This window comes from Balaenoptera physalus (assembly GCF_965194825.1).
Source record: "Balaenoptera physalus genome assembly, chromosome: 2".
Classification (NCBI taxonomy): Eukaryota; Metazoa; Chordata; class Mammalia; order Artiodactyla; family Balaenopteridae; genus Balaenoptera; species Balaenoptera physalus.
Window position 1 is genome coordinate 28211750 of NC_138883.1, and position 25997 is coordinate 28237746.

The 25997-nt window shown below is 50.5% G+C and overlaps 1 protein-coding gene across 11 annotated transcripts in view; it reads left to right on the forward strand.

The window, feature by feature from the left end:
* LTBP2 (latent transforming growth factor beta binding protein 2) overlaps window positions 1-25997 on the forward strand; it is a 100705-nt gene that overhangs the window by 22050 nt on the left and 52658 nt on the right. The window lies entirely within an intron of this gene.

Genomic DNA, 25997 nt, shown 5'->3' on the forward strand with positions numbered 1-25997 from the left:
AGGGTGGGAGCAGAGTCCTTCCAGCCTGGCTTTCCCCCTGCAAGCTCTTTTTTTGGCTTGTGGGATTCATTCGTTTTATAATGCATTTATCCCCTGTGTGCGTGCACAAGTGAGTGTTGGGGGTGGTTGCTTGGCAGGTCATTCTGTTCCTTGTACCCTTGAGCCAGAACTCTTTTGACATCCCCTGCCCCATCTTCCCAGCCTATCCCGCTTCTATTTTTCAAGGCCCAGTCCTGCTTCCTCCAAAAAGCACCCCCTCCCTCATATCCGCCAGGCTCTGACCCCCTGCAGCGCACACGTGGCACACACATCGCTGAGTCTGCGCCCTGAGTCTGCAATCAGACAGTGTGGCCTGCGCCCTGGAAGGCAGCGCCTCCGTCTCACACTGGATTTCCCCACAGTGCCTCCTGCAGTCCCAGCTTGCAGGAAGTGCTCAATCTGCATTGCTTTCTGTCGCTCGCTCCCAACGGAAGACTTACCTAACCAAGGGCCCATTTGGCCCCGAACCCTCACCCTACCCTGGAACCAAGGGCACCACCCTCAGTGGTGCTCCGAGTGCGGGAGGACGGGAGGCTCCGTGCTTCCCAGTGTCACGCTTTTCACTCTGCCTCGGGACAGTCTGTGCATTTGCTCACTGGACCAGGAGCTCCCTGAGAGCAGGGACTACTGTGTCCTCCTCTTTCATGAACGTGTCCCTGGCACCTAATACCGCACCTGGTACCCTGTAGGTGCTCAGTCAACACAAGTTGAATGAAGAAATGGACGAGGCTCGATGCTGGGCGGGGAGGAGGCTGGGAGGGAAGGAGGACCAGCTCTGTGAGGCTTCCGTCCCCCGGCAAAGGTCCGCTGTGTGCGAGAGGCAGGGGAGGATGAAGGCCTGGGGTGAGGTCTCCAGCCCACAGCAGGGCTGTCCTTTTTGAGCTTCACAGACTCCCTGGCCAGGGGCTACTGTGATGTTTTTAATGAGCTGCAGCCTCCAGGCCAGCCCAGTCTCTCTCTCTCTCTCTCTCCATGTCTCTCTCTCTCTCTCTCTCTGCCTTGGCGCCTCAATGCCATGAAATCTGGGAAAGTCCAAGCGGCCCACTGTTGGCCCAGCTGTGTTTTGCTTTGGGAGGCCAAATCCCACTTGCCTGGTGGTGTCAGACATTTCCTGTGAACTTGGCCAGCTTTCCCAAGCAGCCGCTGGACTCTCTCCTGATGGCAACTTGGACAGGCCCTTGGTGTCCAGATAAGGGAGTGACATAAATGCAGAGGGCATTCTTGGCGGGGGGCGGGGGGGAAGGTGCAAAATGTCCAGGGAGGAGAGATACTGCAGGGACTGGTGATGGCCAGAGGCCATCTTCAGGAGAGCACTAGACAGAGGCCAAGAGACTTGTGTCTCAGAAGGAAGACGAGAGGGAGGGGTCAGGAGAGTCTCGGGCAGCAGGCAGCACGCCCTACAGAGAGCCAGACGTGGATTGATGTTGTCCAGCTGCAGCCTGGACTGGCCGCGGGGGCCTGCAGACTCCCTCCGAGCCCGGGGTTCAGACTTCTTCCCCAGGCTGGGCAGACAGCCTACCCCACCTGTGGAGCAAGAGCGAGGCAGCTGGGGAAGGGCCTGGAGAGACTGGGGGAGGAGGTGGTTACGACAGTCGAGGACCAGCAGGCCTTGGAAAACAGTGCTTTACACCCGTGCGTCTCAGACTGAAACAGGCCTGCGAGTCACCTGGGAACGTGTTAACAGGCGGCTTCTGATTTGGCAGGTCTGGGGTGAGCGTCTCTAGCATGGTCTCCGGTGATGCCGATGCTGCTGGTCCATGGACCACCCCGAGAGGAGTGAGGTTCTGAGCCTGGGCTTCGGATTCAGAGAATCCTGGAGTCCAAGTCTGGATTTACCAGCTGTGTGACATCAGGCAAAACATCCTAACATGTGCAAAATATCCTAACATCTCTGAGTCAATAGTCTCCACCTGGTAGGATTGCAGAGAGGATGAAATGAGACCATTTGAGTAGGACACTGAGTAGGGTGCCTGATATGGGTTAGTGCTCGATACGTGTTAGCCATCAGCAGGCTGGTTCTCTTTGCCATGAGGACTCGTGTGGCAAAAAGCAGACAGAAAACTGGGGTGCCTGTGTGTGTGTGTGTGTGTGTGTGTGTGTGTGTGTGTGTGTGTGTGTGTGTGCAGACCTGCTCTGGGGAGAAGTTAGAGCCCAGGCCCAGTCTCAGGGGTGGTGTGATCCAGCAGTAGCACCAATAGTGGTTTTTGGCTGGCTTGGCTGTTCCACCAAGACCATCTCACCAGCCCTATGGGGGAGGCGGGGAGGGAGGTGTCACAACAATTCTCCGAATGGGAGGGACCTCCACTGGGTTTACTCTAGGACTAAGGAGGACCTAGAAGTGGAGCCCCGGGGACATCCTCAGCGGGCTTGATCAGCGCTTGGACAACAAGGGGCCTGGAGGACAGTGTTGCGGTGGACAAGTGGGGCCGGCAGGGAGATGCCTGGGAAGCTGTGGGCCCCATGATCGTGGCTCTTAGCGGGCTGTTCCCTGAGAAGGCAGCTGGCGTCAGCCTTCTTTTTACTGTCCCCGTCGGTCTCTCCCTCTTCTTCTCGATCTCCTCCTCCCTGCACACCCCACAAATTTAGCTGCTTAAAAACAATGCACATGTATTATCCCACAGTTCTATAGGTCAAACGTCTGACACGGGGCTCACCAGGCTAAAGTCAAGGTATCAGCAGGGCTGAGTTCCCGGAGGCTCTAGGGAGAATCTGTTTTCTTGCTCATTCAGGTTGTTTGTTGGCAGAATTCACTTCCTTGCAGTTGTAGGACCGAGGGCCTCACTTCCTTGCTGGCTGTCACTTGAGGGCCATCACATCTAGAAGCCACCCACATACCTTGGCTTGTGGCCACCTTCCTCTCTTCAAAGCCAGCAACAGAAGGTGAACTCTTCATGTTTTAACTCTGCCCTCTGCCTCCCTCTTCGGCTGAATCGCTCACTGACTCTTCTGCCTTCTTCCACTTTTAAGGGCCTATATGATTACATGGGCCCCCTGATAACCCAGGACACTCTCCCCTATTTTAAGGTCAGCTAATTAGCAACTGTAATTCCACCTGCAACCTTGATTTCCTTTTGCCATTTATATACATATTCAAAGGCATAATACCGGGGGACAAAGATCATGGGGGTCAGCCACACCCACACACTGCAGCCCACGCCAGCTGGGACCCTCCATCTGCAGTGTAATAGCTCCTCTTATCAAGGGCTTGCCACAAGGGCGGCCCTATATGAATGACCTGGCCCCCAAAACCTTTCTGACATCTCCAACATCAGCTCTCACCACTCGCTCCCCTCATTCACTCTGCTTCTGCCACACTGGCCAACTGGTTTTTCCTCAGATATGCTAGAGATGCTCCCACCTCAGGGCCTTTGTACTTGCTGTCCCCCCTCCCTGGAGCCCTGTGTTCCTTTCCTAGGGCTGCCATAACGAATGACCACAAACAGAACGGCTTAAAACAACAGAAATGTATTCTCTCACAGTTCAGGAGGGCAGAGCCCAAAATTAAAGTGTTGGTAGGATTGTTCCTTCTGGAAGCTCCGAGGGAGAATCTGTCCTATGCCTCTGCCCTAGCATTTGATGGCTCCCTGAAATCCTTGGTGTCCCTTGGCTTGTAGCTGCATCACCCTAATCTCTGCCTCTGTCGTCACATATCGTGTGTGTGTGTGTGTTGGGGGGGTATTCTTTCTATAAGGACACCAGTCATTGGGTTTAGGGTCCACCCTAATCCAGTATAATCTCCTCTAACCCTAACTAATTACATCTGCAAAGACCCTATGTCCAAATAAGTTCATATTCATAGGTTGGCAGTTAGGACTTCAAGAAACCTTTTGGGGGGTCGGGGACCCAATTCAACCTCCATTAAACCCTCTTCCCAGATACACACATGGCTTGCTTCCCTCCCCCCTCCAGGTCTTCGCTTCTCAGTGGGAACCCCACCTGTGCTCACCTGATTTTACACCGCACACCCGCAAACACTCCCTACTCCTATCCAACTATTTTGCTCCATAGCACTAACGTCTTATGAATTTTACTTATGTATTTATTTCTTACCTCAGTAAAACGTCAGGCCCAGGAGGACAGGGCTGTAATCTGTTTTCTTTGCCAATGTATCTCCAGCACCTCGAACACGACGGGCCCAGAGTAGAGTGGAGTCAAGCCGGCTGAGGGCAGCTTGGCCCTCTCCCCGCGGTCTCTCCTTTACTCTCACAAGCCCTGCAGTGGGTTCCCAATGTCCCCACTCTGCTGACAAGGCTCCGAGGTGGGAGTGGCCGGCCCCTCGGGGGGCCTTTGTCAGTAGGGAGAAGGAGGAAGGGCAGGGGCATTAGTGCAGCTCCCATCGCAGGCCTGGCCTCGGGGGTGGGCGCCGGGCCACTGGGTGCGGGTGGGTGGCATAGGACTCGCCTCCCCAGCAGGACCCGGCATCGTTCAGCCCCACGTCGTCGCCACTCGGGCCCTCGTGGGCTTCCCAACGTGTGACCTTTAACCTGCTGTGGCGGAGGGTGAGGCCGCAGGTCTCCTGCGGGAGTGCGGCCTCCCCTCACCCCCAGGCCTTGCCAGGCCTCCTGCAGGGGGTGCGGGGACTCTGCCCCAAGGGGTGGTCTCTGCCAGTCTGCACCGGGAGCCGCCGCAGGGGGGACCCAGGCATCCTTCCTGACAGAAGGGCAAGCCATTTGCCCAGGAGATGGATGACCTAGAATCAAATGAGGTACCTGGTGAGAGGGCAGCAGGTGCAAGGAGGCGACCCCGGCGTGTGTGTCGGGGAAGCGCTGGGCTTTGGAGTCAGGCAGCATTTAAACCCCCGTGTCCTCACAAACTAGTCGTGCAAGTCGCTTCGCCTCACTGAAACTCAGGTTCTCTGAAGTGGGAAAGCTGATGCTCATCTCAGAGGGTGGTTGCGAGAATTCACTGAAATAACACACAGAGAGAGGTTAGTGGGGTGTCCGAAAAATGTGAAACGTCTTCCCGTACCTGCCTACTCCCCCATGCCTATGACAAATCAGTGAGATACCCTGTTTGCCAGAAGGGATTTTCTTCTCCAACCCACAATCTGGGCTTATAGATGGGGAAACTGAGGCAGGATGAAGGTTGGCAGCTAGATGGTGGGCCTGCCCTGGGAACCCAGGAGATCCTGACTCTGGGCCAGTCTGAAGGCTTGCCGGGGTCCTCTGAGCCTTGCTCCAGCTGCGGCCACCTCCCTCCCACTCCCTTCCTCCGCCCTGGGCTCCAGCATGCTGCCACACGCCTTTGCTCGCACCTCTGGGCCACATAACCCCCTGTAGGCCCTCCCTCCTCCTCATTCCAGTCCCTCGGACCCAAGGCTATTCTCCGATACACCTGGGACCTGATGAGAGACCAACTCATGCTAGCAAATCTTGGAAAAGTCCCTTGTCCTCCCTGGGCCTCAGTTTCTATATTTGTAAATCAGAAGCAACAAGTGGATCTTCTCTGAGGTCGAGAGTTAATGGTCTCAGACTCTGGCCTCCAGCCTGGCCATTTTCCATCCCCAATGGTGAAATGTGCTTACTCCCCCTTTACCCACTTCCAAGGTCATTACAAGGACACGTGATGCCTTTCACCAGGGCAGACCTTAGCTCTCCCTGACGGTAAGCCTCAAGTCCCTTGGCAAGGCTGCAGTGGGGTTAATCAGCCTACATCTTTCATCCTGCGTCACCCCCTTCCTCAGGGCCACCAAGTGGTGCCTCTATGCTGGGTTGACTCAACCCTACAATCCTGACTGAGTCAAGCTTTCAGGACCTCCGGGGGTTGAACGCCTTCCTTCATTTTCTTTTCTTTCTTTTTTTAATCTTGTATTTTTCTGATTTGTTTTTATAACTCTGAGCCCCAAGCTTGCCCCCTGGGGTTTTTCTGGAATGCCCCAACCCTCAGGATCTTCACTATACTATTTTGAAAAGATTTAGAATCAGGATACCCAATTTGGTTTCCAAGCTAGGCCACTAACTAGCCTCGTGACCTTGGGCAAGCCACTTAACTTCACTAAGCCTTAATGTCTCTATTTGTAGAAAGGGAAGAATCATTCTTTCCTCTCTGGGAGGTTTCACCCACTAAAACAATGTGGGTGAAAGATTGCTTTGTGAACTGTAATGTGCCTTGCAAATGCTGGTTATTGCTGTTATTTTGCAGTCCTGACAGGGGCCTGGGATACTTACTTATGCCTTCTGTACATGCCTGGGTCACTTTCAGGAGCAGCTCCTCACTGAGGCCTTCCCTGACCACCTTTGTAAGGTTTTAACCTTAGAATTAGCCTAAGCCACTGACCACAACACTAGGGGATGTGCTTCACATCATAGTCTCTGGGACGGGTACACCGCAGTTGTGCAGTGCACAACCCGTGCCACTGTATGTGGTGACCCTGAATCTGGCTCTTTCCCAGGAGGGAGATGTCTCCTATTTTCCTATCATAAACCCCCAACTTGAGGGTGCCCTCATCTGGTTCACTTTTTAATCTCCACAGTGCTTTCTATTTTCCGCTTCCTAACATAACATATAATTTAATTATTACGTTTATTGTGTATTGTCTGTTTTTCCCCAAGTACAGTGTGAGCTGATTTGTTCACTGACATATCCCTAGCTCCTAGAATAGTACTCAATAAATAATGGTAGACACTCAATAAATAAATAAACAACTATCTACTGAATGAGCATCCCTGTCACCATGTATCCTCTGTTGCTGCCTGGAGCAAAGAAAGCTGGTCTCAGGTCCCTTCCCTTCTGAGCTGACACTCAGCCCATCCCCTGGCATGTTGTTGATCAGGAAGGGGCTGTCCCAATCCTCCCAACAGGTGGGTACCTGCTTACCCTGTGCCCCTTGGTCTCGGGGGTCTGGAGCCAGGCAGGCGGAGAGCAATGCTTCTCTCCTGAGGGTGACTGGAGCACAGCCAGAGCAGGGCTTAGCAGACCCTTAGGAGTTCCAGGAGTCTGTCAGGGGATGCAACAGCTGTAAAGGGGTCTCCTCCCAGTTTCTTCTATCTCTTGGGCCTTAGAAGAGTCCCATGCCTGCTCTTCCCTGGGGCTGTGGGTTTGGAAGAGGGAGGGCTCAAAGGGGAGCAGTCAGAGGGAGTAGTCAGAGGCTCACTCATGGGCCTCCAGCCAGAACAAATGGAAAGGGTTTTGTTTTCCCAAGTCTGAAGTCACAGAAGCCCTGCTGCTGCTTTCTGAAGACAGTAGAAGAGAACTGTGTCTCAGCTGAGAGCTTCCTTCACCACCATGTCCCCCTCCCTGCTGTTTGCAGAGGGTTCTAGAAACATGGCCACTTTAAGGTTTGTGTAGGGTTCCTTGGCACTTAACCCCTGCCAGCCCCACCCATCCCTGCCCAGCAGAGACTGCTTGGAGTAACGGGGTGGGTCTGAAGCACTCCATTTCCACCGAGGAGGAGAAGGAGGCAGGCTGTGTGTGCTGGACCTTTCAGTCCCCAGACACACACCAGGAGATGTCTGTCACATTCATAGTCTCTATGACAGGTACTCCAAGAATTGTGCAGTGCACAGCCTGTGCAGCTTTATGTGGTGACCCTGGACCTGGCTTCTTCGCAAGAGGGAAATATCTCCCATTTCCCCCGCAAAGCATGTTGCTTCAAGGCAGTCCTCTCCAGCTGGGTTTGGCTGCTGAGGCCCCTCCTAGGTTTCTCCGAAAGGGACGTGGACCTCTGGACTTTGTAGAGTATTAACATGCACCTCTCCAAACCACACAAATACCTGAGGCCCATGGAGCTCAGGGCCACAGCTGGCCGTAGGGTACTTGTGTGTGAAAACAAAAAGACACAGGTTCTGGCTGGATGCAGTCTTGCAATGCTTTTGCTTTTGCTCTAGGCCGAGAGCCTGACAAAGGCTGTGAGGAGGGAGGGGCCGGTGTGCCTTCTCTCCAAGCAGCGGAGCCTGCAAGCCTCTTCCTTCCACCATGCTTGGCCCGGGGCAGACACTTCTGGGTCGATGAAGAGGCCAAGCTCAGGCCTCTTCATGCTCAAGGGAGAAGGGGGCCCAGGGCCTTCTAACACCTCTCCGCTCCCCACACAGGGCAAGTGGGCAGATTCCAGGGAAATGGTGTCTGCTTCCTACATACTTCTCTCCTCTTCTTCCCTCTCGTATTGAAGCTTGAAAGTGGACATCTGGCCTGAAGTGGCCCCGAAATCTCTGATGAAGACTGCCTGACTCCCTTTTCTAGGATAATCCCAGAGCTGAGGATTATCAGGACCCTCCCTAGGTTGGGTTCCAGAGAAGGCCTCCCTCCCAGCCCAGGCCTGGCCCCAGCCCTCTACAGATCTCTGAGATGAGAGCTGTTCACCTCCTATTTGCCCAGAGCCGGCAGCCAAGTGATGGAGAAGCCAGGAGCAGCTTCGTCTTCTAATTCTCCTTTCTCATCATCACCACCAACAGGATTTATTGGCTCCAGGCCTCGTGTAGGTGCTCTGCCCTCCTGGCTCACCCCACACCAAAGTCACCAGCTCAGTTACATGAGGCAAGTGGATGTTGCACAAATGCCTCTGGCCAGTTGTGTTGAGTCCAACGAGGGGAGGACAGATGGAGTGGGATGTGGGATGTTCCTGCCACTGGGAGGGGGCAAGCTCCCAGGTGCGGAGGGCAGAGGGAATCCCCATTCTCCCCACAGCCCTGATCTTAGCCTCCCCCGGTGGTTACAGTGAGGAATGTTTGGGTTACGATGGGTGGGATGAAGGTTGTGGTCGAGGTGACTTTCTAGTTCACAATAGGGTGGTGGTTTGGTTAGATTGGAGTGTAACTTTAGTGTGGTGTTAGAACGAGGGTTCAACCTTAGGACTGTGGTTAGGGCGGGGCTAGCATTACGCTGGAGTAGAATTTAGGACTGTGGGATTTCTGAGTGTGGTATAGTTGTTATTTTAACCTACCATTGATGGAGCTTTATTGAGTCAGCCGGCCCTACTGTGCAAAGCACTTTACAGGCACCACCTCACTTGATACTGGGGACCATACGGCATAGTGGTCATGAGTCAGACCTCAGCTTCATCTGATTCTGTTGCTCCCCAGCCGCTTGATGTTGTGTGAATCTCTTCACTTCCATGAGTCAAAGTGGATAAAGCGCTGAGTCACATAGCTAAGGGCTCAACACTTGATAGCTGAGACTCTTTCCTTTCTGTATCAGTCAGGGTTCCAGCAGGAAACAGATGGCACACTCAGTGAGGACAATTTGATAAAGGGTCTATTTGCAAAGGTGTGGACAGGGTCAAAGGAAACAACAAGGGAAGCAGAGTATAGGGAAGCCCTTAGCCCTGCAGGTCTAAGAGACAAGGGGTCAGCGGTTACTGGAACCCAGAGTAGCTCCAGCCACAAGAGAGGACCACAACAGGGCTGTGACCTCTGGCAGAGGAATAGAGCCACCACTACCCACAGTGGCCCATCAGGAGGGAACTGGAGGATCAATACCTCCACTCCGTCTGCTGCCCTCTGCTCTCTTGCTGGGGTCCCCTGTGGGCTGAACAGGACTGGAAGACAGAGGGCGAAGGAGCCTCCTAAGGCCCAGAATGGGGCAGAGAAAGGTCCACAGAGGCAAGTGGAAGATCTCCAGCACCTTAACCAATCCTCACAAGGATCCTATGAGGAGGATACTCCACCAGGAGGAAACTGACAGGAAGGGCCATTCTAGCCCAGCTCCACTCAAAACTCTGGAACCCGTGCTCGTAGCCATTTTGCTAAGTAGCCCCGAGAGCATGTGAGCTCAGGCCAGTGCAGAGCAGCAAGCTTGGCGTGGGAGCTGCTGAGGACTGGGTCAGGCAACGCATCTTGTGTCTTTTCAGGAAACTCCAGAAAGCTGGTGAGAGCCTGGAGGAGTTGTTGGGGCATTAAAACGTTAATGTATACAGTTTCCAGCATCCGACAAAAAAAAGTAGTAACAATGAATATTTTGAGCTTGTGGCTGTACTGACCTAAGTCCTCTAAGATTTTTGTTTGAAAGGAAAGGTTAGGGAGAGATGAAGCCAGAAGGTAACAGAAAGACAGTCAATGCTCTTTTTCAGATGCCCCAGGGGGATGCCCATCCCATCCGGTTGCTTTGTACGGAACTGTGACTGCTCAGTGAATGTAGCCCTCTGGGGTAGGGTGTGTGTGTGTGTGTGTGTGTGTGTGTGTGTGTGTGTGTGTGTGTGGAGAGAGAGAGAGAGAGAGAGAGAGAGAGAGTGGGTAGAAAGCTGTGCAGAGAGAACATGCCTCAAAAATCATAATGGAGATTTTTCAGGCCCTGTGAATTCTCTTTTTGAGCTCAAGGTTTTCAAATATGTATCAGGTTTCACCCCTTGTCTGGGATGCAGAGGAAGTGTCTGATTTATGGGTCCAGTAGTTTTTCCAGTTATGCAATCTGTAAATCTGCCATCAGTTAATTAATTTGCCACTGTCAGAAAAGGCACTGTAAGCTTCCCAGGTGAAAATCACTTTACCAAAGTAAAGTGCTATTATGATAATATTAATAAAAAAGGGACTGTGAAATGTGTACTTGTTTCCACTTGTGGAATTAACTGAATCAATGTCTCAGCATTCCTCCTCCGATCACTGGCATGCACACATGTGCACACACACACCCCACCTCTGGAGAGGGGCTAAGGAGGAAGATTTAAGCCTTGCAGTGTAATTTCCCAGAAAAGGACTAGAAAGGGAAAATGGGTGAAATGCAAAGTTATCTGATGACCGAGGTTGTAAGATTGGCGGCTTAGGACCCAGAGGGGTGTGTCTGCGCGTCTATTTGTCTGTCTGTCTGCAGATGACATAGTGAAGATTGCTAAATGATTTCCAATAACAAGATATGAAAACACATAGTTCCTTTGTTAGCCACATAGCTGTGGTTTTGTGTCCGTGATTCAATGTGGAAGTGAGTAGCTGCGACAGGCATTTTGTGGGGGTTTTTTTCCTTCTTTTTTCTCCTAAAAAAATATTTGTGAAAGGTCTGAAATTCAAGGAAGTCCACTGCTTTTTGAAAAGAAAAGAAATCCCCATTCCTTGCAAAATGAAGATCGCAAATCAAAACCTCTGGAGATACCATATTTCTGCTTCCAGCCAGTCGCCCACGCTCGGTTTCCTTCCGGAGCCTGGGCTCCTCACTGCTACCTACGGTATCCACCCCAGGGTGCACCCAGCCAGCGGGGGGGGGGGGGGGGGGGGTTGGCGGGAGGGGTTGCATCAGAGGCCTCTGGAGGGAATCTGGTACTCCAAGGGGCGGGGGTATCCTCTTGAGACCCCAGCCAAGCCACACCCTTGAGGAACAAACTGATTCCACATTTCTTTCTTTTTTTTGGAGGTTCTTGGGTCAAGGTCAGAACCCCTACAGCAGGCAATAGTGTGTGAGGGAGCAACTGTGGCATAATTGATGTCTTATTGTTAGATAAGTCTGGGTTTGAATCTCAGCTCTGCCATTTAATAGTTATGCTGCCCAGAGCAAGTGATTTAACCTCACGAGCCTCAGTTTTCTCATCTGTAAGATGGGGATGCCCGCCACTAATAGAATTGTCGGGAGGATTTACTAACATATGTAAATGCATATACACACCTTTTAGGTGTCCTATGAATGGCACCAACTCTTATTTGTCCCTAGACTCTGGAGTTACCTGAGCCCTTTGTTTATAGCAACAGCGGTAACTGGAAACTCTGAGAGTTTCCCCAGACCACTTGAAGGTGTTTCTGGCTCTGGTGAGGTTTCCTGTCTTAGCCAAGGGTGAGCAGCATGTTGGGGAATGTCATCCACCAGAGGTACAGAGCTCAGGCCTTGAGACCCCATCCCAGCACCTCCCTGCCTGGTGGTGATAGTGGGCAAGTAAACAGCTTCTCTGTGCCTCAGTTTTCTCTTCTGTAAAATGGGGAGTGATAGTTTTTATAGCATAGGTTTGCACTAATCAAGTAAAGCATAAAAAAATCACACTCTCAAGCATAAAGAGCCTAGTAAAAATTTTTAAATGAAGTGCCTGTAGCAGGTATATGGCACATAATTGGTTGGTAGGTTTAGGATGAACGAAGTCTTCTCAGATAGGGCCCCCAGGTCTTTTAGAAATCTCCTTTTGTTTATGGTCCTGGGGAAGAGTTCCAGGCCCTGGAAGAGCAGGCTGGCTGAAGGCTGCCAAGACTTTGACCAGCCCCTGAGAAGTATATCCTTGACCCAGGCACCAGCTGCCTTTGCCTACAATGGGCCTGTCCAGGTTGGGTAAACTCATCTGAAGTCACAGGCCTGTGTTTGCTGTCCCATAAGGCAGGCCAGCTAAGCCGTGTGTGTGTGTGTGTGTGTGTGCATGGGCACGCCCGCCCGCCAGGGGTTGGGGGAACATGCATGGAAGGAAGATGGGTCCCAAAGACCACAGGCTGGGAACTCGGGGTTCAAGAGGTGGGCGTCTCATGGCCCATTTGGTGGTGGTGAGACGTACCAAGTTCTTCATGGCTTTGGGAAGTGGTCCAAACTCAATCCCCTCAGCCTAAAGGTCTCTCCTCTGATCTGTAGCACTTTCCAGGTGCCCACACGCCCTGACTCGTGTTTTCTTTCCCTTCACCTCTTCACCTCTCCAACCACTTCCTTTTTTCACCTGCTTCTTTGTAACTCATGCAGCAGCAGCTTGTGGCGAGAGTGAGGGTGCAGTGCTGGGAGGAGTGTGATAGACCTGGTTCGAATCCTGGGTTTTGCCATTCGTGAGACATGTGAGCTAGGGCCAGGGACTTACTGTCTCTGCACCGCAAGTGCCTCACAGGTGCTGTGGGGATAGTGAGAGCCGCCTTGCAGGGCACTGGGGACCTTTCTAAAGTGATGTTTGTTCTGTGCCTGAGTTTCCGTAAACAGAGCAGTTACTTGAACCAGTGGGTGTGTGTGGAGTACTGTGGCTCCACAGACTTCACTGCCTCACCTCTGCCTCACCCTGGGGACCACAGATGCCCTGAGAAAACGTCTGGGGGGCGGGGGTGGGGGAGGAGAGCACTCTTGGCCAGGCAGCCGGGCGGTCAGGGTGGGTGGGAGCTCCAGGGAGGAGTTGTCCATGCTCGCCTTCCTAAGAGACCATTTTTAACCTTGTTCCTTCCTGGTAAAAACACCTTCCTTCAAGGCTTCCCTTTTATACATGAGACCCAAAGGATAAGGCTCTAAAGCTCAGACCCAAAGCATAGCTCTCAAGCCACGATATAGTGTAGAGGTTTAGAGTACAGGCTCGGGAACGAGATGCAGATGCAGGCCTCCTGTGTTGGATTCCCAGCTCTGTTAGTCATTGGCTCTGTGACCTTAGGCAAGTTACCTAGCAACTCTGTGCCTCACCTGTAAAATGAGTATAATCATAATACCTACTTCCTCATATAATGATGATTAAATTAGTTTATATACATAAAGTACTTAGAACAGTACCTGGCAAACAAATGTAGCTATTTGCTGTTATTTATTGTCATCCTTGGCCCCTCCTTTCTTCCCTTTAACCAGACACACCTCCGTACCCCCTGAACACCATCACCAGCACATTCTTGGATTTGTCCCTTTGCACTCATGGTTCTCTCGGCCTTGGGTGGACTCTGTCCTCCCCATGCCTTCCTCCAGCTAACATCACACAACTTCTAGAAAGTCTTCCCCAGGCATCCAGACCCAGGGCTACACCTGTGTAGGGAGGCCTGGAGCATCTTGGCCAGGCAGCTCACCTGACTACCTGCTGCTTTTCCACTCTTGGATTATAGGAAACACTCACGTGCAGGGTCTTCTCCCAGGACCACTGTGCATGGGAGGGGGGGTGTGTTGCACCCTACACAAAGATCAGGAGATGAATGGGGCTAAACTCTAGCCTACGTTCCGCTTGCCCAGCCCTGGCACCATGCTACATCATCCTGAAGGAAGCAGGGCAGCCTCTGTAAACTGGCTGCCCAGGGCCCCTTTTCTAATCCACACAAAGGAACCAGGTGTGCTAGCCCTCCCCTGCTTCCTGCCTCCCTGCCTGGATTGTAAGCCCTCGGTGGGCCAGAGGCTTTTCCCTCCGTGCCCATGTGGGACCACGCACCATCTGAGGTGCTCACAAGTGGACCTTGGAAGTGGTTAGATGATGAATTCATGACATCCAGGTTCCCCCACAAGCTGACAAGTCTTCCTGGGGGAACTTGGGGCCAAAGGCTTCAGACTGCTCATTGGCCCTGGATGGCTGTGGAGTGGGACCTGGCCTGGGCTGGGGAGATGGCTCCAGTGAGGACAGAGCACTAGGAGCCACAGAGTTCAATGTTCAACGTGATGACTATCTGGGGGGCGGCAGTTGTCTGCCCAGCGCTGTGATGACTCCGTGAAGGATATAAAGAGGGTAAGATCCAGTCCCCTCCTTTCCCCTCTCAGGGTCTGTATCCCTGGCCATGCTGCAGCCCTTTGGGTGGTCTTGCTGGGCCCAGAAGGAGGCAGAGGAGCTCCTGGAGGGGCCCTTTCTTTGTCTCCTTCCTGGCTGGAGGGAGAGGGCAATTGCTCGGCGGTTTGACACTTGGACAAAATGACACTTACGTAGAAAATGAGGGGCATTTCCTGGGGCCCTGGGCAGCCCTTCAGGGCACCTTCTCCTCCCCTCTCTGCCCCCTGAGTTGCCCTAGGTGTGATCCCAGGGCCTAGACAGCCCACTTCAGCTTCCCGCCCAGCACCCTGGCCCATCCAGGAGAGAAAAAAGGCAATGCAGAGTCTCAAGGAGCAAGGGCTTGGCGGCCCATGAGGCAGGCTGCTCAGTGGAAAAGCGTTCACAGCTGACCAAGGCATGAGGGGTCTGGAGGGTGGAGAAGCATGACAAGGCTCAGAGGGGTCTCTGGACACTTGGGACACTGAGGCAGCACCTACGTAATGCTGCTCTAGAGGTGGGGGCCAGGCCTCAGGCCCGGGCTCGGCGTCCCACAGACAATGCCCCGGACGTGCAGAGCTCCACCAGCCTCCACCTCTTATCTGCCTGCAAGGAAGCGGGGTGCTGTGTTCTGTCCCCAGCTGCTGGGCGAGCAGAGCAGGGTGCGGTTCTGGGCAGGCGAGGCTCCCGGGTTCTGCCCCCTCCCCACCCCTCGGCCTGGCAGGGGCGTCCCCTGGGGTCTGTGAGCCCGAGCTCCGGACCTCTCAGACCTGGGTGTGGCCACAGAAAAAAGCTAAAGGCACAGACCTCAGAGCAGGGGGATATGACTCACAGGTGGCCGGGGTGGGGCAGTTTGGGGGGGACCTCAGGCAGACCGGGGAGGCCGAAGGGGTCGGGCAAGTGGGCACAGCAGGACCAGCAGCAGGAGAGGTCTTGAGACACGTAGGGGAGGCCAGCTCTCCACCCTTCTGGGAGGGCAGCAGGGTATGAGGGTCCCAGTGTTGGGGATGCCGCAACTGTGTGCCAGGCAGCGGGAAGGGGCTGGGTCCCCCAAGACCGCCCCACTGAGCATGCCACCCCACTTGTCTCTCAGATGTCACGGGCCCAGAGCCCCGCCCTGAGCAGCAATGTCTGCTGCTTCCTTTCTGGCACGGGGTGGGGGGGTGGGGGGTTAGAGGCGGGGACCCAGCTCCTCGATCCCAAGGACAAGGTGCTCAGGCCTCTCCAGGGACCACCATGTCGCCAGGCAACCCTGGCTTTTTCGACATCCTTCCTCAGGCCATGCTGAAACCTGCTCCCCTGTGACCTGGTCCTGGGTCCATGTCTTCTGGAAATCCAGTCTCTTTCCTGCCACATCCTCAGGACAGCAAGGTTTAAAAGGGTGCTGATTCCCCTGGGCCAGGACAGTCAGGGAACCCACGTGCCTGGGGGCAAAGAATGCAGTGAGGGTAGCCAGGGGAAACTTTTAACCACATAGCCAAGATAGACTTTCCGGGTTCAAATCCAGACTCCTCCATTTTCTATGCTGTGCTGTCCAATGCAGTAGCCATCAGCCACAAAGGGACTATTTAAATTTAATTTAATGTAAAACTCAGTCACACCAGCTGCATTTCCAAGTGCTTCAAAGCCACAGTGGCTAGCAGGTAGCATATTGGATGGCACAGACTATAGAGCGTTTCCATCGTCACAGGAAGTTCTATTGGACAGTGCGATTCTAGATGAATGACCTTGGGCAAGTCCTTAACCTCTCTGTGTCTCAGTTTTATTTGCTGAAAAAATGGGATTAATAACAGTACCTAGCCCCTAAGGTGGTTGCGAAGATTAGATAACATATGCAAATAGAACAAGTAATATACAGCACAGAGTTAGTGCTCAGTAAATGTTCATTTTTACTGTCTAGGACAAGAGAGGCAGAGTTCAAGTCGTCCCCTCCTTACGGTGACACCTGGGAACCCACCAACCTGGCACCTCTGATACCCAGAGGCTGGGGAGTGATGGCTGCTGTCTTAGCCCAGCCTGGGCCACACCTGCTCAGGCCCCCAAACTATGCATCACCTAGAATCAGCAGGCTCCTCGCTTTGTGCCAAGGCCATGGTGTCCCCTCCTCTTCGCCCACCAAAGCTGGGTGCCCCCTTGTTCCCTGCCGGGGCAGGGCAGGTTTGCAGCGGGGGCTGGAGCGTGATGTCTGGAAACACTACCTTGGGTCCCTGGGGATTAGGCACAAGGGCCACCTGACCGTGGCCTGGGCGTGAGGCCTGCCTGGCCAGCGAGGAGGAGAGAGGGAGCAGAGCTCTGCAAAGGCTTCCCCCTGCCTCTCCAGGACCCAGATTCTCAGGGGAGACTGAGCCACTTGGGAGGCGCCAAGGTGTGTTCACCTGTAATGAGCTGGGCCTGCAGTCACGGGAAGGCCAGGAGCAGGGCTGGAGTTCAAGGAACGCCCTCCTGCCTTGGTGCTCTCTCCCTGCCCCCTCCTACCTCTCTGACATCTCCACAGCCTCTTCCTTGGTCTGCCCCTCAAGCGTTGTTGCTCCCCAGACCCCCTCCTCTGCCCTTATTTATTCTCTCTTTACTCCTGTATTTCTCAAAGTGTTTCGGTGTCAGAGCATCTGGCAGTCATAAGGAATACCATGAACTATCAATGTAATTAATTCCATGATTAGAGCTGGGAACAGTTTTACTAGCAGAAACTATGATGATAGTCTGTGTGTGCAAAATAAAAACCCGCTCTAGGCACACGCACGTAGCCGTGTAGAGAGCAAGCTGTCAAGTGAAGTGTGATGGGCTGTTGCCACGTTTTCCCGTCAGTATTCCTTTTTGGTTTGCCATTTGCTTTATCGCACGCTAGCAGGCAAGCGGCACCAAAGGTTGGAGACAAATTTATGGGAGCAAAGCCTAACACGGAGACCAGTCTGTTCGTTAACACATTTCCCTCTTTGAAACTGGCAAGTGCCCAGAGCAGAGTCCAGCAGTGGAACTCTGAGTCGTGGTTTGTTATGAATAGTCTCCCCGAGTAATATCATCCCTGCAGCCCCACCTCCCCACCAGGACTCCCTTGACTGTGTCTGCAGTCCCAGCCTCTCTCCTGAGTGCTACCTCCTGGGTATTTCTATCTGGAGATCCATCCTGAGGCACCAGCACTCACTATGTCCCAAACTGAGTCACTTCTTGGATCACTCCTTGAGATCTTGGCTCTTGGAATGCCCTCCACCCATTTGTCTAAGCCACAGCTGGGAACTCTCTATGTATTAAATATCCCTTGAATCCCTATCCTCTTCTTGGTCCCATCCTTGGTCCCTGCTAGCCTAGAGCACAGCCAAAGCCTTCCAGCTGGCCTCCAGCCCTCCCCTCTCTGGTCTATCCACCACCAGGTAATCTTTCATCAAAGTAATAAACATTTGAAAAGGCCCATCCCATCATGTCCTAGACCTGCTTGAAGACCATCAGCATCTCAAGGCTAATGTATGGCTCTCCTTGTACCTCCACACATGTGCTGGGATGCTGGTTCCTTTGCTCAGTCTCCACTGGAGCAGAGAGGGTAAGAGAGTCTTTGCCACCCTTGGACCTGGATGCCTGGCACGTGGCAGGCATTCAGTAAGTGCTTCTTGAATGCGTGAAAGAAGGTGGGCTGCTCCAAAATCTCTAGGGACTCCCTTTTACCCATTCAGTACAGCCCAGACACCTCCCTGATATTTCAAGTCCTCCACGATATGGACCAGAACCTATTCTTCTTTAATGCCTCACAGCCTCAGTGAAATGGCGATAGAGAAATGACAAATGGTGGGGTGGCTTGAGGATGAACTTACTTGGTTTGGTAACCTGGCTTCTGCACTTAGGAGTTCTGCGACCTTCAGCAAGGTATAGAACCTCCCTACCCTCTGTTTTCTTGACTGTAAAATGGGGGATAATGTATATCTAACTCTTAGGGTTATGGAGAGGCTTTCATGAGATAATGCATGTGACACGCGTTGTTGGCATGCAGCCTGGCACAGTACAAGCATTCATTGAATTGTAGCACCAGTTTCTTCCCCATCCATCCACTTCCCACTTCCCCCCCAACACACACACACACACACACACACACACACGGGAAACCACTTATTAATTCTCAGGGTATCCTTCCAAGGTTGCTTTATGAATATGCAAATAAATTCATGCTTATTTTCTCTATTTTTACACAAAAGTTTACATGCCCCACATCAGGAGTCAGCAAACTTCTTCCATAAAAAGCCAGATAGTAAATATTTTAGGCTTTGTACAACATATGGTGTCTGCAGCTACTCAGCTCTGCCACTGTAGAGCAAAAGCAGTTTTAGACAATGAGTGTGACTGTGTTCCAGTTAAACTGTATTTATGGAAACAAATTTGAATTTCATATTGCTTTCTCATGTCATGAAATATTATTCTTCGTTTGATTTTTTCCAACCATTAAAAAACATAAAAAACCATTGTTAGGTCACAGTCTGTACAAAAACAGTCGGTGGGCCAGATTTGGGCTGTTTCTTCACTTTTCTATATATCTTGGAGAGCTTTTCCTGTGGATGTAAAAGAGCTGAATCTTTCTGTTTTCAGGGCATAGGACTCCATCCCGTGGATGTCTCTTAGTTTGTTTAACCAGTCCCCTACTAAGGGACACTTACATTGTTTCTATTCTTTTTTTTTTTCTTTTTTCTTTTTTAAGACTTGAATTTGCCATATGCTGGCAATTATTTACATAGCATTTACATTGTATTAGATGTTGTAAGTAATCTAGAGATGATTTTTAAAGTGTACAGGAGGATGTGCATAGTTTATTTCTTTACTTATTTATTTATTTTTTGGCTGTGTTGGGTCTTCGTTTCTGTGCGAGGGCTTTCTCTAGTTGTGGCGAGCGGGGGCCTCTCTTCATCGCGGTGCGCGGGCCTCTCACTGTCGCGGCTTCTCTTGTTGCGGAGCACAAGCTCCAGACGCGCAGGCTCAGTAGTTGTGGCTCACGGGCCCAGTTGCTCCGCAGCATGTGGGATCTTCCCAGACCAGGGCTCGAACCCGTGTCCCCTGCATTGGCAGGCAGATTCTCAACCACTGCGCCACCTGGGAAGCCCTGTTTCTATTCTTTACAAAATATTTTGCTATTACAAAACAGTGCTACTATGAATAATCTTGTTCATCCATCATTGTGGACGTTTACAAGTGTCTTAGGTCAGATTCCCCTAGAGGTGGAGCTGGGACGTGAATTCCGGTGTGTGTGTGATTTACTGGGGGAGGGCTAAGGGCGGGAGGGAAGCAGAATGGAAAGGCAGAAAGAGCCAAACAAGGATTGGTCCCGGGAAAATCAAGCCAAAGCCTAACAGAGGGCGGAGCTTGGACAGTTGTCCCACCTTGAAGCAGGGAGGCGGGGCTTTTAAACTTCCGGTTCAGGCAGTCATTGGCTTCGTGGTCATGATGGTGGGAGGAGCTTGTCAGGTGGTTGCCTTCCGTCCGGAGCACAGCTCAGGAGAAGACAGTGTGGGGTGCACTGGCCGCAAAGGAGACTGGGCAGGGCGGCAGCAGCGCCTACCACAGCAGGTGTATCTGCAGCACAGCCTCGGAGGTGGACCTGCAGGGGCAAAGCATTGATGCATTGCGGTGTGGATAGACATTGCCAAATTGCTCTCCATATGGGCTGTGTCGACTTAAATTCCCACCAGCAACATCTGAGAGTGTCTGTTTCTGCACAATCTCACCAAATTAGTCTATTATTAAACTTTTGGATTTTTTGCTAATCTGATGGACTGAAAAATGCTATCTCAAAGTAGTTTTCATTTGCACATCCCTTCGAATGAGAAAAGTTGAGCCTATTTTCATGTGTTTAAGAAACATTTGGGGCGGTGGGAGCACCTCAGCTCGCCACCTGGGGACCCGCGCCGCGCTCCCCGACCCTGCCCGCCCGGCGCCCATCCCCCGCGCCCTCCGCTCGCCGGGGTTATAATTGCCTCTCACCCCCCGAGGGGTTATTTTGGGGGTGGTTGGAGGTGGCAGTGGAGGCGAGGAGGGGAATCTCCTTGTGTCTCCTTTCCCGGGAGGGGGGAGCGGCATCGGAGGCCACGGTTTCCAGGGTCCTTACCTATGGGAGGAGTACTTCCTTCTTTCCATTGACATCAAGCTTGGCCATGGGACTTGACCAAAGTCAATGGAAGATGAGAAGTGATATAGGTCATGTCTAAGAAGAAGCTTTGGAAGCCAATGCATGAATTTCCTCTTGCTCATTTTCCTCTGCCACAAGAAAAACAGGTGCCAGATAAAGGCTTTTTCTTTTGCCAGGATTCCAGAATGAAGAAGATACCTGTAACCAATCCAAAGTCAATGTAACAAAAATGAGAAATATATTTTTGTTCTAGTAAAACAGTAGTTCTCAAAGTGCTATCTGTTGAGCCCAAGACCCTTTAAGGGTTAAAACTATTTTAATAATAATACTAAGTTCCTTTTTCATTGTGTTGACAATTGCACTATGGTTCATAAGGGATGGTGGGGAAAACTGCTGGTGCCTTAGGAAAAATCAGTGCAGTTCCTTCAAACTGTACTCTTTGTCACCATATATTTATAGTAAACAACAAAAATTATACTTGAGAATGTACTTGATGAAGCAATGAAACATTAATTTTTAAAAATCTTGATCTTGAAAAAAAAAGGAAACATTTGGGGGTTTTTTTCTGTAAACTGTTCACATTCCTTTGCTGACTTTTCTTCTAGGGCTATTAGTCTGTCTTTTCTGTTTCTAGGCGCTCTTTAAATATTATGGAGATTGGTTCTTTATCATGATATGAATTGCACTTATTTTTACCATTTTGTCTTTTGTCTTTTTACTTTGTTTAAAGTGGTTTTGGCCAAGCAGAGGTTTATGATCATAGGGTTGGTTGTTTGGACAAGTAAACGATATGTTATGTAAAACACCTAGAATGATGTCCACTACTTGGTAGGCACCGAATGGATGTTATTTTCCTTCCCTCCCTTCTCTTCCATTCTATGCTTTATCCAACTGTGCTCATTATCCTTCCTTAAATATGGCCCATGCTTCCCACCTTCACGCGTTATCTTATGTTACTTTTCTTATCTGGAATGTCTTCCTCCTCATTTTGGACTGTGAAATTCCTCCCCATCTCTTAAGCCCCAGGTCAAATGTCATGGTGCTGCTTACATCTGAACTCCTGTACCTCTGTTAGCCATCAGAGTCTGCCTTGGATCCTAGTAATATACACACATTGATCATGCTTTTCCTGAGCCTCAATTTCCTTATCTATAAATTGGAGTTGCTGGGGAAAATAGAGATTTATTTTTATTACAAAATAATGCATATTTACTGTAAAACTGTAAAAAAAAATCTTTTACTGAAAAAAATCTAAAAATATGGAAACATAAAGTTTAAAACAGTAGTTACACATACATAGGCATTCGCATCCCCAAGGGGCAGCCACTGTTTACAGATCCTTCCAGACCTTTCCTATGCCTATATAAATACCTGTAGGGGGAGAGAGAGAGGTTTTTCTTCAAACAAAAACCTGGAAGTGTTACTGCCCATATTATTTTGCAACTTACTTTTTTCATTCAATAAAATAACATGAATAAGATGATGCATTTGAAGTACATGCTTCAGTGCTCTATCCATGGGAGCTGTAACTATTCTATGCACCTTGCAGTGATGTTTTTAAACTTTCTTTTGGCAGCAGAACACTTAGCGAACAAAATAGTATGTGGAAGCCCAGTTATCAATTAGATAGAGTGGAGCCACCAGGCTAAGGTGAAAGTGGGTGGGATGGAGGGCACGGAGCCCCTCACCCACTCATCTCCCCATCACTGTTTGAGAACCTTAGTGAGTTGGGCAGAATATGGGGGCACCATGTTCAGCTGAGTGGCATTATCATGGGTATGCACTGTCCAGGGAGTTTCCACTCAGGTCTGAAGATCCCAGCCAGCTGGGATGGAAGGTTTTCTTCCCAAATTGGTTGAAAGAGCCGTAGAGTCCTCAGGCCAGAGCACATCTTGGTGGATCATACCCAGTGGCTCCTCCTTGGCTCCATGCTGGTCTGTGATAGAGTTTTCGTTGGTCCATGAAGAAATGAAAAAAATAAAGTCAATGAGGTGAGATTTCCACGAAGTTAAGCTTATTCAAATATTTCTTATTAGCATTGAAATGTCTTTTCTTTCATAAAGTTATGGTGGTAATAATTGGCAGTTGTGCGTGTGTGTGTGTGTTTTAATGTCTTACCTAAATAAAAAGTTGGCAACTTTATGTTGGTCCCCTACATTTGTTTCAAAATTTTACTGATCCATGAAATCCTGAAGTCTAGAGAGATGGATGTTGCAGTCCATTGTGGCAGCTCTGCGAAGACCTCCTTGGAACAATCCCGGAGAGATAATCTTGGGCTAGGCGAGTCTGAGAACCGCTATCCTTTAATGAAATCGAAGCAGTTCTTCCAAGGCTGAGAGTGGACAGAGCCCCGCTCCAGACACTTTAGTCAAAGAAAGTCACCTTCCCAGTGAAGCTCTCACTTGCCTCTGTTGCTACCACCCTCTAGGAGCCAGAGCTGAGCTGAGGGCCTGAAGCCCTTCACACATGGGGTGGGGGCCCTCCCTCCCTGTCCACCTCCCAGGACTGGTCTGGGGTTTATGAAGGGAGATAGCTGACTCTTGAGAGGGGTGTTTTCAGTGTAAGACATAGGACCTATCAAAGAGCCAAGGCTTCCTTCTTTACTTGGCTGTGAGCCTCTCAGAAGGTAGGACTTTTTGATTTCTATCGTTTAATCCGAAATCCCCATCACAGCAGTAGATGACAATGGATTGAGCTCAGAAGGCTGTGGTTGTTAAAAATGTATTGACACCAGATTAGTCACTTGGCCTTTTATATGTAACGATGCTTGGGCAGTATAACAAGATATTTGGGGTGTCTTTTATTCCTCTTAGATGAAGAAGAAGTTTTAGTGGCTTGGGGAGAGGTATTTTGTCTGAACTATAGCTAGCACTTTCTTTTCTTTGTTCATGTGATTTTAAAGTTCTGGCATAGTTTTCAACTTGTGACCACTTATTTATATTTTCAAAATAATCACATGGTGTCACTGTTCCTCTTGGTCCTCACCATAGCCCGGTGAGGTGGGTGTCACTATTCCTGTTTTACTGATTAGGAATCTGAGTTTCAGGGGATCTCAGTGACTGGTCAAGTAGGAGGCAGAACTGACATCTGCCTGGCCCAATTCCTGTCCTCTCTTCTCTGTACAGACAGGTCCTTTCTACAACTAGGGAAGACATTTTTTTTCTTCTCTGCAAAGTTAAGCCTTTGACCCTTAAGGGATTTGAACTCAGGAATCTTGGGGCCATTAGCTTTGAGTTCCAATTAGAGAAACAATTGATGGCAACAGTAACAACAGTGACAGCAAACCACCAAGAAAGAACCCTTTGAGTTTCCACCTTGACCAGATTGGAGAGCTCTTTGTCAGCATCAAGTTCAGAAATATCCCAGGTGGTCCGGGCAGAACCTGAACTACTCCCTTTAGCTCCCTGGGTGCTCTGTGATGCTAACACTAAGCTGAGCCATGGCACCAGCTTGGTGCCACCAGGAGGAGACTTCCACCGACCTACCAGCTCACTTACCTCTCACTCTTTGGTGAACTCTTGGAAGCCATTGGAAGAATTGTGTTTTCTGCTGCAGCTGGTTGTGCTGACCTTCTCCTCGGAGTTAGGAGCAGGTGCCTGAGGGTGGGGCCCCCAAATCTGGTCCATTACAGCTCCCAGAGCTTCTGGGGTGGCTAACGGGCCCTCTCTCTCACTCCAGCCCTCAAACTTGGGGAGCAGGCTGGGGCATGTTTGGGGCTGTCAGGGTGAGTATTTGCTGCTGGTCGCACTGGAAGAAGAGCAGCGGTGAAGCTCAAGGGAGCCAAGTCCCAGGCCAACAGGGCTGGGCAAGGACTGGAAGGTGCCCAACTCTGACACCTGTGCTGTTCTGGCTCCTGCCAGGAAAGGATGAGAGGGAGATTGCTCATGGCCTGGACACCCGGGGCCAACAGAACAGGAATAGGGATGATGGAGGGAGAGGGTCCCAGGACCCACTTGGGCAAAGAATCCAGTGGAGCTAGGGGTGGGACCTACTGGAGGAAAGAGCGCCACCCCAGGCCTGAGCAGAGGCTTCTAGGCTGAGTTTCTGTCATGGTCTGGGCTGCTCCGTTGGGTGGCACAGGAGTCAAGCTCTGCTGGGTTGGAGTCCTGGGGCCTGATTTACCTGTTGTATAACCTTGGGCAAGTAATTACTCTCTCAGCTTCAATGTTTACAATGTGCTCACACCCACCACAGTCCAGACACTGTCAGGTATACAGTGGTTCATATACATTTTGACAGTGACAGAGCGTTTACAACAAGGCTGCCTTGTAGAATGACCTGCCTTATAATAAACACATAAAGAACCGTTCAAGTTTATGAGCAAACAACTCAAATAGTTAAGATATCAAAGGACATGAGCAGAAAATTTTCACAAGTGGTAAATAGATGTATGAAAAAAATTCAACCTCAGAAATGATTAAAAAAGGTAGCTAAAGCAACATTGAAGTATCATTTATGATGATGATGATTATTATTATGAAAAATTAATAATACACTGTGCTGGCGAGGCTGCACTCCGAGTGGTACATTTATACAGCCTTTTGGAGAGCAGTCCTCCAGTGTATACCTAGAGCCATAAATGTAACCTCTGATATGGTCATTCTAGTCCACAGAATTAATCCTAAAATAATAAGCCTTTTCAAAATGTTTCTTATAAATATTTTTCAAATATACAGAATAAAAACAGTTTAATGAATCCCCCTATACTAAAGGAATATTTTAACTGAAGAAAAAAAGCCATATGAGTCAGGATGTCCACAGTTAAAAATTTAAAAAACAATCTAAGTATGTAACAGGAGAATGTCTGAATAAATTGTGATTCATCTTCAGATAGACTACCTTGTAGCAATTAAGATGATCAATATGAAAATTGTGGAATTGTATAAAGTACGATCTAATGTTAAGTGAAAAATCAGAATTTAAATGGTATCTGCAAGTGATGACAATAGTGTAAGAACTTGAGCAAAGGTTGAAAGGAAATATGCCAAAGTATTTGCCGTGTTGGGGTGGGAGGATGATGAATTCATTTTTTTCTCCTTGAATATTGTTGCTGTATTATTTTTACAATAACATTAATCAGAGGGATATTCAGGGCCCTGCCCCTGAATCAATCTGTTAACGTGTATTTGCTGGGCACCTGTTCCACAAGCAATTTGTATGAAAGGTTGTATTAAGAAGTGGCAAGAAGCAGGCACAGGACTCAGTTTTAGGGCAAGGGCTGGTCCATAAGAGTCTCAAACTCTTCAAATGTCAGAGCTACATGGGACCAATCTAACACCTTTATTTTGCAGTCGAGGGCCCTGAGGCCCAGGGAGGCTCAGTGACTTGCCCAGAATACCCAGCCAAAGCCTGGCAATTCTACATAGGGGTAGGCACTCCCACCGAACTAGCCAGCTGGCCTTAGCCCTGTTCCCCCGTCTCAGGGCACCTCCATTTTCCTGGAGTTGGCAAGAAGGCAGCCAAACAGAGAACACTCTTCTAGCGCAGAGGCGGGGGTGGACGTCCTGAACAGGAAGGGCACAGAGACACTGTTCCCGGGATGCAAACCCCATGCCCCGGTTGTCTCCA